We start from the raw sequence: 17,625 nt of genomic DNA on the forward strand, positions 1-17,625 counted from the left end.
GGTTTCATAATCAAGAGACTTATTTATGAATATACACACAAACAAATATTAAAAGATTAGGGAATAAGAGTTAGTAATGTACAAAAAGATGCAGTTTGTTGGTGTCATAAATTAAACCATTTGTTGATATCAGAAATTCATTGTTATGATGTCAAACTAAAGTAGGAAACAATATTATCATACTTGTAAAGAAATTTAATAGCATTAGGCAGTTGTTCTGAATTTAAATAAATGTAAGATAGAAATAGAAGGAAGCTATTTTTGTAATATAAAATTTTGTAATATAAAAATTGCTTACTAAAATCACTTAAATGGTGAAACATAGATTCATTTCCATTAAAATTATGAACTAGATAATACTACTTACTATTACTATTATTATTTAATGATATCTTGAATATCTATAGCAGTGTTGCTCATAGTTTATTCTACATGAGTCAACTGAGACCTTTTTAAATTTTTAAACATTTTAACTTATTTTAAAATTTTTATTTTATTTTGGTAAGAACACAATATGATACCTACACTTTTAGCAAATTTTTAAATGTATAATATAGTATTATTAACTAGAGGCAGTAGTTCAGATCTCTAAAATGTTTTCATCTTGCATACATAAACCTTTATGCCTAGGCTTCCTAACTCCTTCCACTTCTGGGTGGAAATTAGTTGCATGAATGGATTAGGAGCCCAAAAAGGGATTCTGCAGCTGGTTGGTCAACCCACCCAGGGCTTAGTCCTGAGGTTGTGATGGACATTCAGAAGTTCTTTAGAGTTATACCTTGTGAGAAGAAACTTGTGAAGTGAAACCATAAAGAAGAATGAGAAAGCAAAGTCTGCTGAAGGAATTTTAAAAGCAAAGAAAGGAATAAAGAAAATCAAGGTAAATGATAGCTCTTGTAAAGAGGATGAATCCAAACAGAAGCAATCAAACAAGAGAAAAAGGCTCATCTATGATTCAGATTCAGAAACAGAGGAACCAGGACTGGTAAAAAAAATGCCAAAAGGCAACCAGAAAAATTGACCTTGTCTTCTATACCTGGTAGTGTTTAATGGCAGGATCCTATTATGTACATTTCAGAAAGAGATGAAGAAGATGACTTTTTTTGTGTAAGAAGTCAGTTTCTAAACCAAAGGCAAATGATATTTCGTAGTTTTATCAACAGTACTAGGAAGAAATGTTCACCTGTTGAAATATCCATTTTGTAAGACAAATAATAATGTGATTGAATGTATGGAAGAAAATGAAATTAAAAAATAAAGAAAAAAAGAGAAAGAAAACATGCATTAAAACACTCTCTTCTACCAAAGGGAAAGAAAAGGCAAATGAAATATCTACAAATAATTATCTTGAAGCATCAAACATGAAAAGGAATGAAGAAAACACTAAGAGTAACAATGAGCTTTTATCACCAATAAAATTTATACCCACATCACGGCTTGATTATTTTGGAACTGGAAGTGTCCAAAGATCAAATAAGAAGATGGTGGTAAGAACACTTAACTCACGTGATATCTACCCTTTTAACAGATTTTAAAATGTATAATATAGTATTATTAACTATAGGCAAAATACAAATGATTCAAAATTCAAGCAATTGAAACCTGATGAAGGTGTGGAGCTGGAGAGGCAATCACATGAAGATGAAGAGTTTGCCAGAACTCTTCATTAGCAAAGTTGGGTGAAGAACCGAAGCGCAAAAAGGCTCAAAATGACACAGAAGAGAGAGAAACATTTTCATTTGTTCAAGCCAACTTCAGTAAAACAAAAGAATATAAATATCCTCATAAAGTAAAAACAGAATAATTTTCAGATGAAAGAAAGAGCTACATCCTAGGAAGCAAGCCAGATGTGAAAGTTCAAAAGAATCTCAGCAACATTCTAAGACATCAGCTCACAAAATGGGAGCATCCTCTTCTCCAAAAGTCAGTTATAAGCTGGAACTTAAGGGAAAAAAAAGTGAGTTCATACAAATCAGCAGAACCTATGGCTACAACAAGGAAGAAAATGCCATTGAATTGAAAGGAGAGATGAAACTGAGAAAATCAAAAGTTCTCCAGCTAAAGAAGAGATTGTAAGTCTGGAAGAATCTGAAAAGAAACACCAATCAAGTAATTCTCAAGCTTATCGAAGCTACTTAAATCATGAAGTTTCCAAAGCTCTAAGCTCCACAGAAATACAAAGGGAGCTGCAAATTGCTTGGGAGGTCTTATATTTGTAATTGTAGGAGTGCTGGAGTTCATTGAATGGGATGAAGCCAAGTCTCTAATCGAATATTATAGGAGAAAAATAACAAGAAATGTCAGCAAGAAAACAAAATGTCTTGTCATGGGTCCCAACAGAGGATGATCCAAGAGAGATAAGACAGCAGCCCTGAGGACAAAAATTATTGATGAAGATGGCCTAATGAATCTGATTTGAACTCTGTTAGGAGGAAATTCAAATATGAAATAGCAGCTGAAGCTGAAATGAAAAAAGAAAAGTCCTAATTGGAGAAAACAACTTAAGAAAACAAAAAAAAGGAAAAAGAAACATTAGTCCAAGAATGAGTCAGTATCTATAAAGACCAAGCTGACTTCCCAAAGAGACAGCCCTATGAAGTCAATGAAAGAGGAAATAAGTGTGTTTTGGAGAGGCCTGGACTTCAGGGAGCTGGTGTCCAAGGAGACACATAGTGACAGCAAGGCCAGGAATTTGTCTGACAACAGTAGTAAAAACAAAGTGGAAAGCTTGCCCTGAGTGGATAAATACAAGCCAACTTCACTTAAGGCTATAATTGGGCAGCAAAATAATCAGAGCTATGCCCCCAAACCCCTATGTGGTTCTGCAACTGGGAAAAGAGTCCATATGAAGATAAAAAACATAAAAGGTTTGGTAAATTTGCTGGCAAAGATGATGGCTAACATAAAAGGTTTGGTAAATTTGATGACAAAAATGATGGCTTTATTATTTTTTTTAGAGAGATTTTTTGCTACAATCCCTTCTCTTCTCTTCTTAACAGAGAGAGAAAGTGAGAAATCACCCTCTTTCTCTCCTCCCTCCCTCCAGGGAGGATAACCACACTACAATCTCTTCTCTTCTCTTCCTTTCTTGGTATTTCGGGCATACACACACATGCACCCAGCATGAGTTTAAGCTGCCAGGTCTGGGACTCAAACTGTGATTAGCCATGTGGGACTCCAGTGCCTTAACCACCATGCCAAATGCTAGCCCTGATGGCTCTAGTTTTAAAGCAGCACTACTCTCAGGCCCTCCAGGTATTGGCAAAACCACCACAGTGTCCATGGTGTGTCAGGAATTGGGATATAGCTAGTGAAACTGAATGTAAGTAACACTCAGAGTAAGAATGGTTTAAAGTCAACTGTTGCTGAGTCCTTAAATAACACCAGCATTGAAGGATTTTGTTCAAGTAGAGCAGTCCCTTCAGCAAGCAGGAAACATGCCCTCATCATGGATGAAGTAGATAGTATGGCAGACAATGAAGAGGGGAGGAATTCAAGAATTAATTGACCCGATAAAACATACTAAAATTTCCATTATTTGTATGTGCAATGATAGAAATCATTCCAAGATCTGCTCTTTGGTTCATTTGTTGCTTTGATTTTCATTTTCAAAGACTACAGCTTGAGCAGATTAAGGGTGCTATCATGTTTATTGCATTTAAGGAGGATTTAAAGATTCCCTCTTCTTCTATGAATGAAATAATTTTGAGAGCTAATCAAGAAATCAGACAGGTTTTACACTATCAGAGTATGAGGCATTCACAAAGTTAGACCCTAACCTATGACCAGGCCAAGGCTCATTCACATAAGGCCAAAGAAGATTTCAAACTGGACCCGTCTGATGTTGACCAGAAAGTGTTTGCTGCTGGAGAAGAGACTGCTCATATGTCAGTTGTAGACAAGTTAGAGCTCTATTTTCATGACTATTCAATACCATCTATCTTTGTCCAGGAGAACTACATACATGTAAAGCCAATAGCTGCAGAAGGTGACCTGAAAAAGCATTTGATACTTTTATGTCAAACAGCAGATACATACGTGATGGTGATCCAGATAGTTAGATCCAGAGTGAGCAAAACTAGAGGCTTCGGCCCACACAAGCCATTTATGCTAGTGCTCTTTTCAGAGACTTGATGAGGGGGTACAGGATGTAGTTTCCCAGCTTCCCAAGCTTGCTAGGAGAGCACTCATCTGGGCAAACATGACTGCATCAGCCAGGACCTAGCACTACATAGGAGTCTCAGAACTTACTTGAGGAAAAAGGACTGTAAACATAGATTATGTGTCACATTTATAGGCTGCACTTCACAACCCTTGACCTCACAAGAGGAAGAAAGAGTAAAGGATATTGTTGTACTTTATGGACACATATTATTTGATAAAAGAAGACTTTGAGAATATTATGGAAGTTAGCAGCAGGGGTGGCAAACCTAGTCCCTTTTCTAAGCTGGATTCCGAAGTAAAGCAGCCTTCACAAGAGCTCCCAATACAGAAGTCCACCTTACTCCAAACTCACTTCAGGTCCATAAAGACATCTAGATACAGAATAGGCCTCGCACTGAATTCTGAGTACAATGAAGAGTTATATGAAGATGGCTCACCATCTCTTGAGAAAGACCCAGATGGAATAGACACTGATGCTATGATCAACAAAAAGGCAATCTTCAAAACCGAAAAAGGTAAGGCATTCAGAAAAGGAAGAAGTTTAAAGAAATGAAACTGATTTTCATGACTGATAGCTACTTTTTATTTACCATGCTGAGCAGTCTAGCTGGTCTAGAGAAAGCCTTGTTTTTCCAGAGAAACCATGTTTTAGCATAATGGATGACCTGGTGGTCCCATTGTAAATAAAAGCTGATACAGCTAAAATACAACTAGTACGTTCATGACCCCTTATACAGGTTGATAGAACTACCTGGGTCCTCCACTGTACCCTGTCAATCTAATTTGATTGTCATGCTTCAAATGACTGCATGCAACCAGAACTAGAGATTATGAATGGGCTTTGAAGTCACGTTTTTTTAACAATAAACCCAGAAGCAGTGACACTAAGGCGTCTTCTGTAGGCTTAAGAATTGATCCTGACTTAGAGAGTGGGAATTCGGGCTTCTGAGCAAGAACCTAGTATCCCCAGTGACAAAAGAGAAAATTAAAAATGGCTGATGTTGAGAAAGGAAAGAAGATTTTTGTTCAGAAGAGTTCTCAGTGCCACAAAATGGAAAAGGGAAGCAAGCACAAGCCTGCTCCAAATCTCCATGGTCCATTTGGGTGGAAGGCAGGTCAGACCCCTGATTCTCTTACACAGATAGCAACAAGAACAAAGGCATCCCCTTGCGAGAGGATACACTGATGGAGGATTTGGAGAATCCCAAGAAGTACATCCCTGGAACAGAAATGATCTTTGTTGGCATTAAAAAGAAGTCAGAAAGAGCGGAGTTGATAGCTTATCTTTAAAAAGCTACTAAGGAGTAATAGCCACTGCCTTAATTATCACAAAATAGGAATGTCTTACCTTTTTTGGGTATACCATAATTTAATTGATCTCCTATACCAGAACACAGACCATGAATGGCTGAGAGGATATTTTTGTTGGACAGTCCTGATTTGTGGTTAAATTAATATTGTTATTTTTTTAAAAAAAGTTTGATAGTAATCTCAGTTCAGTAAATGTTATTCTATTTGTCCTTTCTAAAGATATAATTAGTAATTCATTATTGATGTTCATCTTTCTACAAAGATAGTGAATACCATGTCAAAACCTACTGTTTTTTATTTAGGCTTATATGTAATTGGTTATATGACTATACAGATGCTGGAGAAATTCCTGCACTTCTCAAAACCAAGCAGACTCACCTTTGTTTTAATTTGTGTGCATTAACTCATTAAAGGCAAGGACTTAAGATAAGGTAGTGATGTCTACTTTCTATATTTGGTCATAAATACGCCAATCGAATTAGAATTCCCTGTGTACAAAACACTGCCTTTTACTTATTGAAAGACATTTTAGTGTAGTGTGCATGTACTATCAAATAAATAATATGTAACACTTTACATATTTCTAAAATGATTTGTAATGTCAGATGCTTTTGAAAGACAGTGTGACAAGATTTAGTAGCAAGTTAAATTTTACCTTTGAATTTCATTGGAATTCGTTGTGTTTATCTAAGTCAGACTAAGTTACATTAACAATAAACCTGGAAGCAGTGACACTAAGGCGTCTTCTGTAGGCTTTAGACAACAGATATTTCAGGATTGTGTTTAGACAACTGTTCAAAACCACACAGAGACTGAAGAACTACTGTGTATGTGTGATTAGTAATGTTGCTTTTGCCAATTTATCAGGAGGATTAAAGTAAAGAAGATACACCATCAGCACAGATTTGTAAGTTACACCATCATAAGACTTAAAATAATTAAAAACCAAATAACAGGTCAAAAAAAAAAAAGAAAAAAAAAGAATTGATTCTAATGGACTTCATAGGATCAATTTTTTCCCCTATGCTACAGACACTGTGGTTTTAAATATGCAGATAGAACAATGATTAGTAAGATATTTTAATGCACTACTGAATTCACATCTTTTATCATGACCTATGTCCTCAATTAGCATTTATTAAAGATTACCAGTTTAAAAAATAATTTATTTATTTATTTTTAGAAATTACCACTTTTTTAAGGTAACTCCTGTTATGCCATGAATCTTTTTAAAATAAATCATAATACAGAATAGTAATAAAACAAAAACAAAAACTTTGTGCTTATTAGTTAGTAATTTCCCAATTTCCTCTCTACCCGATCCCCTGATAAGTACAATTCTACTCCCTAACTCTATGAATTTGACTATGTTAGGTAACTTATGTAAGTGGCATCATACAGTTTTGTCTTTCTGTGACTGGCTTATTTTGCTTAGATAATGTCTTTAAGCTTCACCTGTGCTCTTGGATATTGAAGGGTTGTTCTCCCCTTTTTAAGGCTAAGTAATATCTCATTGCATGTATATTTCACACTTTGTTTATCCATTAATCCTGTGATGGACATTTAGGCTATTTCAACAACTTGACTATTGTGAAAACAAGGCATTAATAGATTTTAAAGATTATTTCAATTTTTTCAAAATTTACCAGAGAGTGAATGCACTCACTGGAGAAAGACAAAAAGAGGCAGAGAAGGAGAAATGCAAGAAAGCAACCCCCGTGGAAAATGGTCATGTTGAATCCCTTCTCTTCCATTTCTCCCTCATTTCAGGATTCTGGGCATGCACACAGATGTAGCTGGAATGTTTTTCCATTTCTCAAGCTATAGGGTCTGGGTCTTAAAGCTTTCTCTCGCCATGTAGAATCCAGCTGTCTTAAACCACCAGGCAACAGGCTGGCCCTCAGTGTTTTATTTATAAGTACCTAGAAGTAAGATTGATGGATTTCTAATGAGAGTATTTCTAATTAAAATTTCTTGAGGAAACTTCATACTGTTTAAATAGCATTTGCATCATTTTGGATTCCCACCCACATTATCCAGGTATCATAATTTCTCCACATCTTTGCTGACACTTGTCTTTTCTTTTCCTGAAAATTATCATCCTAGCAGGTGTAAGATGGTATCTCATTGTGGTTTTGACTGGCATTTCTTTGGTTATAGGTGACACAGCATTTTTCATATACCTATGGGCCATTTGCATGTCTTCTTTGGAGATATGCACATTTTTACTCTTTTTTTTTTGGGGGGGGGAGAAAGGTTTTTGCTATAGGGCATGTGCGCTTGCCAGAAGGACAGAGAGAGACAGAGAGACAGAAAGTGAGAAATCACCCCTTAGAGGGGATGGCCATGCTGCAATCCCTTCTCCTCCATTCTCCTCTCAGGATTTTGGGCACATAGGCACACACGCTTGGCATGAGTTTAAGCCACTGGGTCCAGGACTGGAACTGTGGTCGACAACATGGGAGTCCAGTGACAGAGCCATTATGTCAACTGCTGGTCCCAATTTTTAGCTCATTTGAAAAATCATATTATGAGGATTGCAGATGATATAACATTTACATCATTGGACTTCCACATGGCCAACTGTGGTTCAAGTCCCAGTCCCAGTAGCTTGAAAATCACACTGGGAACATGTGAGTGCATGTCCAAGATCCCAGGAGGAATATAGAGAAGGGAATGTGGCGTGATCATCCTCCTGGGGGATGATTTCTCACTTTCCCTCCCACTGTCTCTGACTCTCTCTCTCTCCCCAGTCCTCCTTCCCCACAAGAACCTGCACCCCAAGGCAAAAACTTCTTTTAAAAAATCAGATTATGGGGCTATCAGGTGGTTAAGTGGTTAAGGCTCTGGACTCCTAGAAGTTTGAGTCCCTGACCTGTTGGTTTGAAATTCACGCTGAGTGCATGTATGTGCATGCCCAAAATCCCAAGAGGAGAATGGAGGAGACGGGACTGAGGCATGGCCATCTCCTGGGGGTGGGGGACAGGAAGAGGTATTTCTTGTTTTCTGTCTCCCTTTCTCTCTCCATCCCTCCAGTGTGTGCCTGTACCGTATAACAAAAATCTCTCTTAAAAATATAAATTCAGATTTACTAGGTTTTGACTTTTGAATTACAGGAGTTCTTTATATGTTATATGCTATGGAAGTAAATTTTTTATTAAATATCTGATTTGAAAATTAGTCTCCTTTATTCTGTATATTGCTTTTTCACTGTGTCATTTTCTTTAGTATGGAGAAGCTTCTTAGTTTGATGTAGTCCAACTTGTCTATTTTTTACTGTTGTTCCCTAGGTGATAGATCCATGAGATTTTTGCCAAGACAGAGGTCACAAAGCTTTTCTTGTGTCCCCTTACCCACCCACCCACCCCAGGGATTTTTCTGATTTCAGATTTTATGCTTAAGTCTTTAATCCAGTTTGAGTTTATTTTTTTGTATGGTATCAGATAGAGGGTCAATTTTGTTTGATTTTCAACTATTCATATACAGATGGTTTTAGTTCTGAGTCCTCTATTCTGTTCTATTGGTCTAGATATCTGTATACCAATACCATATTGTTTTAATGATTGCTTTTGTAGTATATTTTGTAATCAAGAGGAAGCATGATAATTTCAACTCTGTTCTTTCTCAAGATTGTTTTGGCCTTCCAGGGTCTTTTGTGTTTCCATATGAAATAAAAAATTTCCCCCAATTTCTGTATTAAAAAATCCCATTATGATTTTTATAAAAATTGCATAATATCTGTAGATCACATTGGATCATGTGAATAATTTAATACTTTTTAATCCATGAACATGGGGTGCCTATTTTTGTGTATCTTATTTAACCCTCTTATCAATGTTTATAGTTTCCAGTGTACAAATATTTCACTTTCTTAATTAGTTATGTTCATTTCTCAGTATTTTGTTTATTTATTTTTAAATTCCTAATTTATTTTTGGGATATTTCATTGCCAGGGTAGAGAAATCCAACTACTTTTTGTGTGTTGAATTTGCGGTCTGAAAACTTTATTTATTAGTTCTACCATTTGTGTGTGTGCGTGTGTGTGTGTGTGAGAGAGAGAGAGAGAGAGAAAGAGAGAGAAATATTTAGAGTCTTCTATGTATAAGACCATGTTATTTAAAAAGAGTAAGTATGCTTCTTCCTTCTGATTTGGATGCCTTTTATTTAGTTTCCTTGCCTTATTTTTCTGGGTAAGTTAACATCCAGCACAGTGTTGCAAAGAAATGGTAAGAGTGGACATTCTTGCCTTGTTCCTGACCTCAAAGGAAAAGCTTTTGAGTTTTCACCATGGAGTATAATGTTAGCTGTGGGTTTGTCATATGTAGTCTTCATTATGTTTAGGTACATTCCTTTTTACCTAAATTGTTGATAGTTTTGGGGTTTTTTTTTAACACCATAAAATGATGTTCAATTTGTCAAATGCTTTTTCTACATCTTTTGAAGTTATGGTTTTCCCCCCTTTATTATGTCAATGTCTTATATTATATTAATTAATTGGCATATATTGAACTATCCTTACATTCCAGAAATAAATCCCTTTTGATCATGGCGCACAATTTTTTTGGTTGTTTTTTAGACAGAGTCTCACTATATTCCAAACCTCCTGCCTGAGCCTCCCAAGTAGCTAGGACTACAAGTGTGTGCCACTACACTTAGCTGTTGTGGTGGGCTGGGAATCAAGTATGGGCTTCTCATGTGGTATCAGCCTGAGTAGCAGCATCAACCAGTGTGAGCTACCATGGTTAAGACTTGTTGAGGATTTTTGCATTTATATCAATCAGAGATATTAACCTTTTCTTTTCTTGTGATATCTATGCTTGACTTACATATCAAGGTAATACTGGTCTTATAAAACAGAAGAATTTGAGAGAGATTAGTATTAATTCTTCTTCTCCTTCTTTTCTTTTCCTTTTCCTTCTTCTTTTACTTATTCTTTGGTCAGAGGGTACATTTATTTGTTAGAGAGACATAGACAGAGATGGGGGAGGGAGAAAGTACCCCCTGATGGGGCATGTTCCTGTCATAATCTTTTCTCTCAAGGACAAGGTAGAATTTTTAATCAGATTCTTAAAAGGATTTATTACACTCCCTCCCCCAATTTAAGGATCACTGGTATAGATGAAAGTTGAGGTTATAGGAGTGGGTGAAATTACTAAGCAAGAGTATACAAAGTGAAAAGATAGCCAAGGATGGATCCTTATGTTAGAACAACACCCAGAGAGTGGGAAGAGGAGGATAGAAACAAACAGGGATGTAGTAGAAAACTAGGAGAGTCTAATGTTATAGAAATCAATGGAAGACAGTGTTTCAAGAAGGAGAAAGGAATCCACGGAGATAAATTAAGAACAGAACTCAGTCCACTGGGAGTTTACTGGTGTCTGGTAAAAGTAGTTGCAATACATTAGTTAGAAGATTTCTTTTAAAATGAAGACAGTGTCTATAAGCTTTTTTCTAGGAGTTGACTTTGAATAGAAGGGGGCCATGTGGCTACAGAGAAAGATGTAGAATCAACTGAGAGAATTATGCATGTGTGTATATTAATTGAAATAAACCAGTGGCAATGGAGAGGTGATATAGAAAGAGAGTAACTGACAGAGTTAGATCTCTGAATATCTGGGAAATGACAGTGTTCACAACATATTTTTAAGAATTAGCCTAGGAGGGGAAAGTCTTCCTCTGAGACAGAAAAAGAGAAAAGGACAAGGATAGATTTAATGAGTTTTATAGATTCAAGAGTGAGAAACTGGAGAAATTCTCAAATGATTGTCCTTTCATTCTTCCTGAGTAGGAGATGAGGCCGTGTCTTGATAATGGGATAGGAGGCTTTAAACGTGCTCCTGAGAAGGTTGATGGAGCCTTAAAATAATCATTTGATAAGAAAGGGCTGACTGGAAATATATAAAGGGTTTAGAGGCAGTGGGGGGAAAATAAGTTATAGGCAGTGGCAAAAAAAAAAAAAAAGAAGAAAAGAAGAAAGGATCAAAGATCTAGAATGTGAAGGGGCATCTATTTGTACTGTGAATTTATATTTTTCAGTACCATCTAACAGATCATGAAAACTTCAAGTGGAGTTTTTCTAGGGGAGTGTGATGTTAGAAGAATGAGGGATAAAGTTGTTGGGAAGAATGTTAAAAGAGTGGTTACATGATGTCAAAGTTAAAGACAAAAGGACATGGAGACCGGAGAGGACTGAAATCCAATGATAGTCACAGTAGGAATAAGGGAGTTAAAGGTGGAAGAAGTTTGGGACCAGTAGTTGGCGTAATGGCTATGTCACTGGACTCCCATGTAGTCGACCATGGTTTGAGTCCCAGAACTGGTGGCTTAAACTCACACCGGGCGTGTGTGCATGTGTGCCCAAGATCCCGAGTGGAGAATGGAGGAGAAGGTATTGCCGCATGGCCATCCCTCCTGGGGGTGATTTCTCTGTCTGTCTGTCTGTCTTTCTGGTGAGCACACATGCCCTATAGCAAAAACTTCTCCCCCCAAAAAACCCAAAAAGCAAAAAACAAAAATAAAACAAAAGGGTGGAAGCAGTTTGTTATTAGAGAGTGGTACATTGGAATTTGTGATTTTGAAGGATAGTGACAATGTCTGAGTAACAAGAGTAGGTGATTGAAGTGGACTTGTTTGTCAGATAGGTAATTGCTACATATGATATTTATTGGGATAGTTAGCCAGACAAGCTTTAGGGTAGAGAGGAAAATTATGATACAGGGCTGAAATGAATTATAAGACCATAACCAGATGGTTAGCAGTTGGTGGTTAAAGAGAATGAGATGATTTGTTAAATGACATGATTTGCAAGCAGCATTTTTTTTAAACTCTAAGACACAGAAATAATGTTTTGGAAGATACAATGGAGAATGAAAAGAATGCAGAATCCACCTTCTAGAACTATGGAATATGGCATCTGAGAGAGAGCTATGAAGCATGGCATATGGGAATATGGCCCTTGAGAGTATTACTGAAGAAGCAGTGGCTTTGGGAAATGCATGAAAGTTTTGGAGAGAGGTAACCACATTTTTCAGACTAAACTTAATATATGATAGAACATTATGAAGTTGATTTGTCAGTTAAAAAAGTTATACAACTGCTATTTTGTTTTTCAATGAAACGCTTTTGTTTTATTTTAAAATCTCTGTTGAGGATTGCCATGGGAATTGTTTTCTGTTTATGATTTTCCTTAAACCCTTTTGATTTTGCCTATATCCATATTATAATATATTTTATTAGCGACACATATAAGTGTCAAGATGACTCAGAATTTAGTGACTTTACCTTATAGTTATAGTTGACATCTTTTTAAAGTTTTCCAAGTGCAAGTCAGCAGACAATTTTTATTCAGTACGTAGCATAGGTAGGAAACACCAAAACAATAAAAGATGAAATTATTCACTTCAGTAATTCACAATCTTAAGCTTAGGCTAAACAAAGGCTCCATTTAAAAATGAATTAATTCCTCTTTCTTGATATGAAGTAAAATGAGTTGCCCTGGCAGTAACCTCTACTTAAACTGGCAAGAAGAAAAAAAACCAGGTATATGTGGCAGAATTCCTTACTCAGAACACTGTAAAGGAATATGACGTAAAGTTTCTAGTAATTCTCCGGCCTGTGCCAGTGAGTTCTTATGCAGAGGGCACATGTGAATTGGTCCTTCATAGATTATTTGCAGTTAGGATCACAGCTGCAGGCAGAGACTGGGTGCTCTTTATCTTCTCACCCCTTACTAATAGAATCAGATTTTAATAGTTTATCCCTTGACTCACAGCTCCAGAGCAAAGTTCTAGTTTATCTAAACCAATTTATGTGTGACAATTTCCTGATGACACATTAAGAATGAACATAGCTTCAGTTTGCTCAAGCAGAATTTAGGTGTATTTTATGCTTGAGAGGTTTTCTTTTTCTTTTTTAAAATTTTTTGCCAGAGGGCATATACACTTGCCAGAGAAAGAGAGAGGAGAGAGAGACAGAGTGACAGAGAGGGAAGGTGAGAAAGCACCCCTTATGGGGAGTATCATGCCATAATCTCTTCCATTGCTCTCTCCTTCCAGATGTTGGGCATGCATGCATACGTGCCTGGCATATCTTTTTAAGCCACCAGGACTGGGACTTGAACTGTGTAGTCAATCATGAGAGATCTAGCTAATGTAAAAACCACGCCATGGGCTGGCCCAAGGTAGGTTTTCTATCTTTTCTAGATTTAAGCAATAGAGCCTGTGGCAGGTTTGCACTGGAGAGTGTCTAGTGAACATGAGGGAAACCAAACTAAAGACCAAGCCAATGTTAAGGACTGCAATACAAGGAGAAGTAAATGAGGTCCTTGATGTACCATTGTTTATACTGCACTGAGGTGGGCCCCAGTTCCAAAGTTCCAATTATACGAGGTCATTAGCCAAGATAAATGGGGATAAGATATGTTTCATATAAATAAAGAATGTAATGAGGTGAGGCTAGCAGGTGGTGTGGTGGTGAAGGTGCTAGACTCTCACATGGCTCACCACATTTGGAGTCCCAGAACGGGTGACTTGCTTTCTCATTTTCCCTTTCTCTCTCTCTTGTCACATTAAATAATAATGATAATAACAAATAAAATAAAATACATAGATAATTATTTTTAAAAAGAATATAATGAATAATGCACTGAGTCAATATCTATGACTGCCACTTTATATGCATTGGCCTGGAGACTATGGCTATAAATGTAAGCATATAGCAACTCAAGATTCATCGGGGAAACCAGGGGCCTTAAAGCTTGAGAGATCTGAGATCTAACCTTGGCTCTTTTACTCACTGGTTGCAAGATCTTCAACAAAATACCTAATCTCTCTTTGCTTCAGTTGACTCATAAATAAACAATAAAATATAATATCTGCGAGATGTAACTCTAACAAAATGTCAGAGATGATGAATGTACAAAGGGTCTTCAAAAAGTTTATAGAAAATATGTATTATGAAAAAAACTACACATGAATTTCAAAATTTTTTGCAACAAAACAAACTCAAACTTTAATTCCCCTTTTTCCAAAAGGTGTTTTGTTTTGTTTTGTTGCCATAGGCCATGTGTTCTCGCTAGAGAAAAAGGGACAGTGAGAAATCACCTCGCGGGGAGGAGGGGGCGCACATCACAATTGCTTCTCCTCTATTTTCCTCTTGGAATTTTGGGCACTCATGCATACACGTGCCTGGTGTGATTTTCAAACTCCCAGATCAGAAGCTCAAACCATAGTCAGTCATGCGGGAATCCAACGCCTTAAACACTTACACTGCCTGGTGGCTCTTCCACAAACTTTTTGAAGTTGCCTGCTAGTACCTGGCATATAGTGAGTGAACAACAACAACAACAACAACAAAAAGGTAATTAGTAACTGGTACTAGTTACTAAATGGGATTTTTTGACCATTCATAGTAAAAGGTTGCAGAAGAGTTGAAAATTGTCCCTGCATTCCTTAGGTTCGAGTCTTTTCCCAGCCCACTATAATTAGGCATTAGTCTCTTTATTGAGGTTATCAATGATTCTGTATTTCCAAATGCAAGGAATTCTGCAGGTACTCATCTTCTTTTCAGCTGTACTTGGCTGATCAACTAATTCCTTCTTCCTTTTTTAGGTTCCTTCATAACAGTTTCTTCTCTTGGCTATTAGAACACACTTTCCTAGATTTTCTCCTGCTTTCGTGGTTTGCTCCATTTCTGGATTTTCTTCCTCTGCTTCCTGGCCCATTTTTCTTCCTTCTACAATCTATGTGACAGCTCAGGCTCAAGGCTTTACCTACTATTTTTTTTGCTGATGACTTTACATTTACAATCTATTCTGAACCTCTTCAACCTTAGGTCATCTGTGCAAGCTTCCTGTTTAACACCTCTACTTGGTTGTCCATTTTCTATCTTCATGTAACCCCACTAATGCAGCTGCTATTTTTATTACCTTGATTATTGCAATAGCCTCTTATTTGGTGTCACCATTAGAACTCAGACTAGGCTCCACCCCACCTTTTCATCCGTTTTCCACATGACAGGTGGTGATGTTTTTTATAGAATACAATTCAGATGCCAACAAACAAGAGAATATGGAGGAGACAGACAAATTCCTGGATGCATATAATCTATCAAGAATGAATCAGGAGGATGTAGAAAAGCTAAATAGACCCATAACAACCCATGAGATTGAATAGGTAATAAGTAACCTCCCAAGAAAGAAAAGCCCATGTCCTGAAGGCTTCACTTCTGAATTCTACAAAACTTTTAAAGAAGAGTTAACCCCCATTCTCTTCTAATTATTTTTAAAGATCCTAAACAAAGGAAACCTTCAAAATTCATTTTATGATGCCTCCATGATCCTCATTCCCAAAACAGATAAATATATGACAAAAAAGGAAAACTACAGACCAATATCTCTAATGAATATAGATGCAAAAATTCTCAACAAGATACTTGCAAATCATATCCAACAACAACATATAAAAAATTATTCATCATGATCAGGTCGGCTTTATTCTAGGGATGCAAGGGTGTTTCAACATATCTGAGACTTTAAATATAATACACCAGATTAACAGAAAGAAAGATAAAAAACATATGATAATTTCAATTGATGCAGAGAAAGCATTCAGTAAAATACAAGATCCCTTCATGATTAAGATTTTCAGAAAGACTGGTATAGAAGGGTCATTTCTCAACACAATAAAATCCATACATGAAAAACCTATAGCTAAGAGTTCCAGACACCAGGTAGCCTGGGACCTTCACGCATCCCCACCCCTACACTTCTCTGGACCTCAGGTTGGTTGTGTGGGACTTTAAGACGAACTGGTATGCTACCCCAACCTACCTGCAAACCAGATAGAGCTGGTCAGCAGTTCAGGACACCAGCCTGGGGCTACAGGCCCATCAGCCCAGGACCCATCACTCATCCTCTGACTCTTCCCCACTTGCCTTTGGACTCTCTGAATTTTAGTGTTTTGAATAGTGCATGGTGCACATTGGGCGCCGAGCAATTTTTGAATTTTGGTGATTTGAATAGTGCGCAGCGCACATTGCGTGCTGCGCAATTTCCTTTTTTCGTTTTGTTTTTCTTTGCTCTTGAGGTGTTGCTTATTAGATCAGTTAGAGGCTCACCACTCCTTAGAAACAGAGAGGTCTTTGGGCCACCCAGGACCAGTGGCAACAGTTCATGGTAATGATGAGCAACAGGTAGGCCAACCATAAGAGAAATCATCAGTTTTCTAATCCTGCACAACGTTTAACACTCAGAGATACCTTAAATAAGTTAGGAACCAACATATAGATCACCTGATGACTAGGAACAATCGCAGAGGCTCAAGAAGTATGAGCAACCAACAAAAGGCCTCTCCCCCAGAGGAAATCATCAAGCCTACATCACCCACAGTCAATACAGTAGACATTGTGGACATGTCTGATAAGGAATTCAGAATATTTTTAGTGACCAAACTACCTGAGATGGAAAAGAAAAGAGACAAGGAGCTCCAGGAGATGAGGAAGTCCTTTCATGACTTGAAAGAAGAAATAGATACCTTAAACAAGAACCAGGTGGAACTTCTAGGGTTGAAGAATGTGATACAGGAAATCAAAACCTTCCTTGAGAGTATTAAAAGTAGGTTAGATCACGCTGAAGATCAAATCTCTAATGAAGAAGAAAAAACATCTGACTTAGAAAAAAGTATTAAGAAGATTGAGAAAACAACCATGAAAAATGAGGATAATATACAAGGAATACTGGATACCATCAAGTGCCCCAACATCGAGATAATTGGTATCCTAGAAGAAGAGGAAAATAATAAGGGCCTAGATCATTTATTTTATGAAATTATGGAAGAAAACTTCCCAAACCTAGAAAGGCATTCAAATATCCAGACCCAAGAAATACATAGGACCCCGAGTAGAATCAACCCAAGAAGATCCTCTCCAAGGCACATCATAGTCAGACTGGCAAAGACAACAGTTAAAGACAAGATACTAAAATTGGCAAGAGGGAAACGCCAAGTTACTTACAAAGGTCACCCTACCAGGCTAACATCAGATTTCTTGGCAGAAGCATTGCAGGCAAGGAAAGAATGGGGAAATACAGTCAAAGTGTTGAATGAAAAACAATTTTAACCAAGAATACTGTGCCGGCAAGATTATCTTTCATAA

The 17,625-nt window shown here is 37.1% G+C and overlaps 1 pseudogene; it reads left to right on the forward strand.

The window, feature by feature from the left end:
* The first annotated feature begins 747 nt into the window (after window positions 1-747).
* Window positions 748-17,625, forward strand: part of LOC102483956 (replication factor C subunit 1-like) — a 38,252-nt pseudogene continuing 21,374 nt past the window's right edge.

The sequence above is a fragment of the Tupaia chinensis genome, unplaced genomic scaffold (genome assembly GCF_000334495.1).
Source record: "Tupaia chinensis unplaced genomic scaffold, TupChi_1.0 Scaffold000544_1, whole genome shotgun sequence".
Lineage (NCBI taxonomy): Eukaryota > Metazoa > Chordata > Mammalia > Scandentia > Tupaiidae > Tupaia > Tupaia belangeri.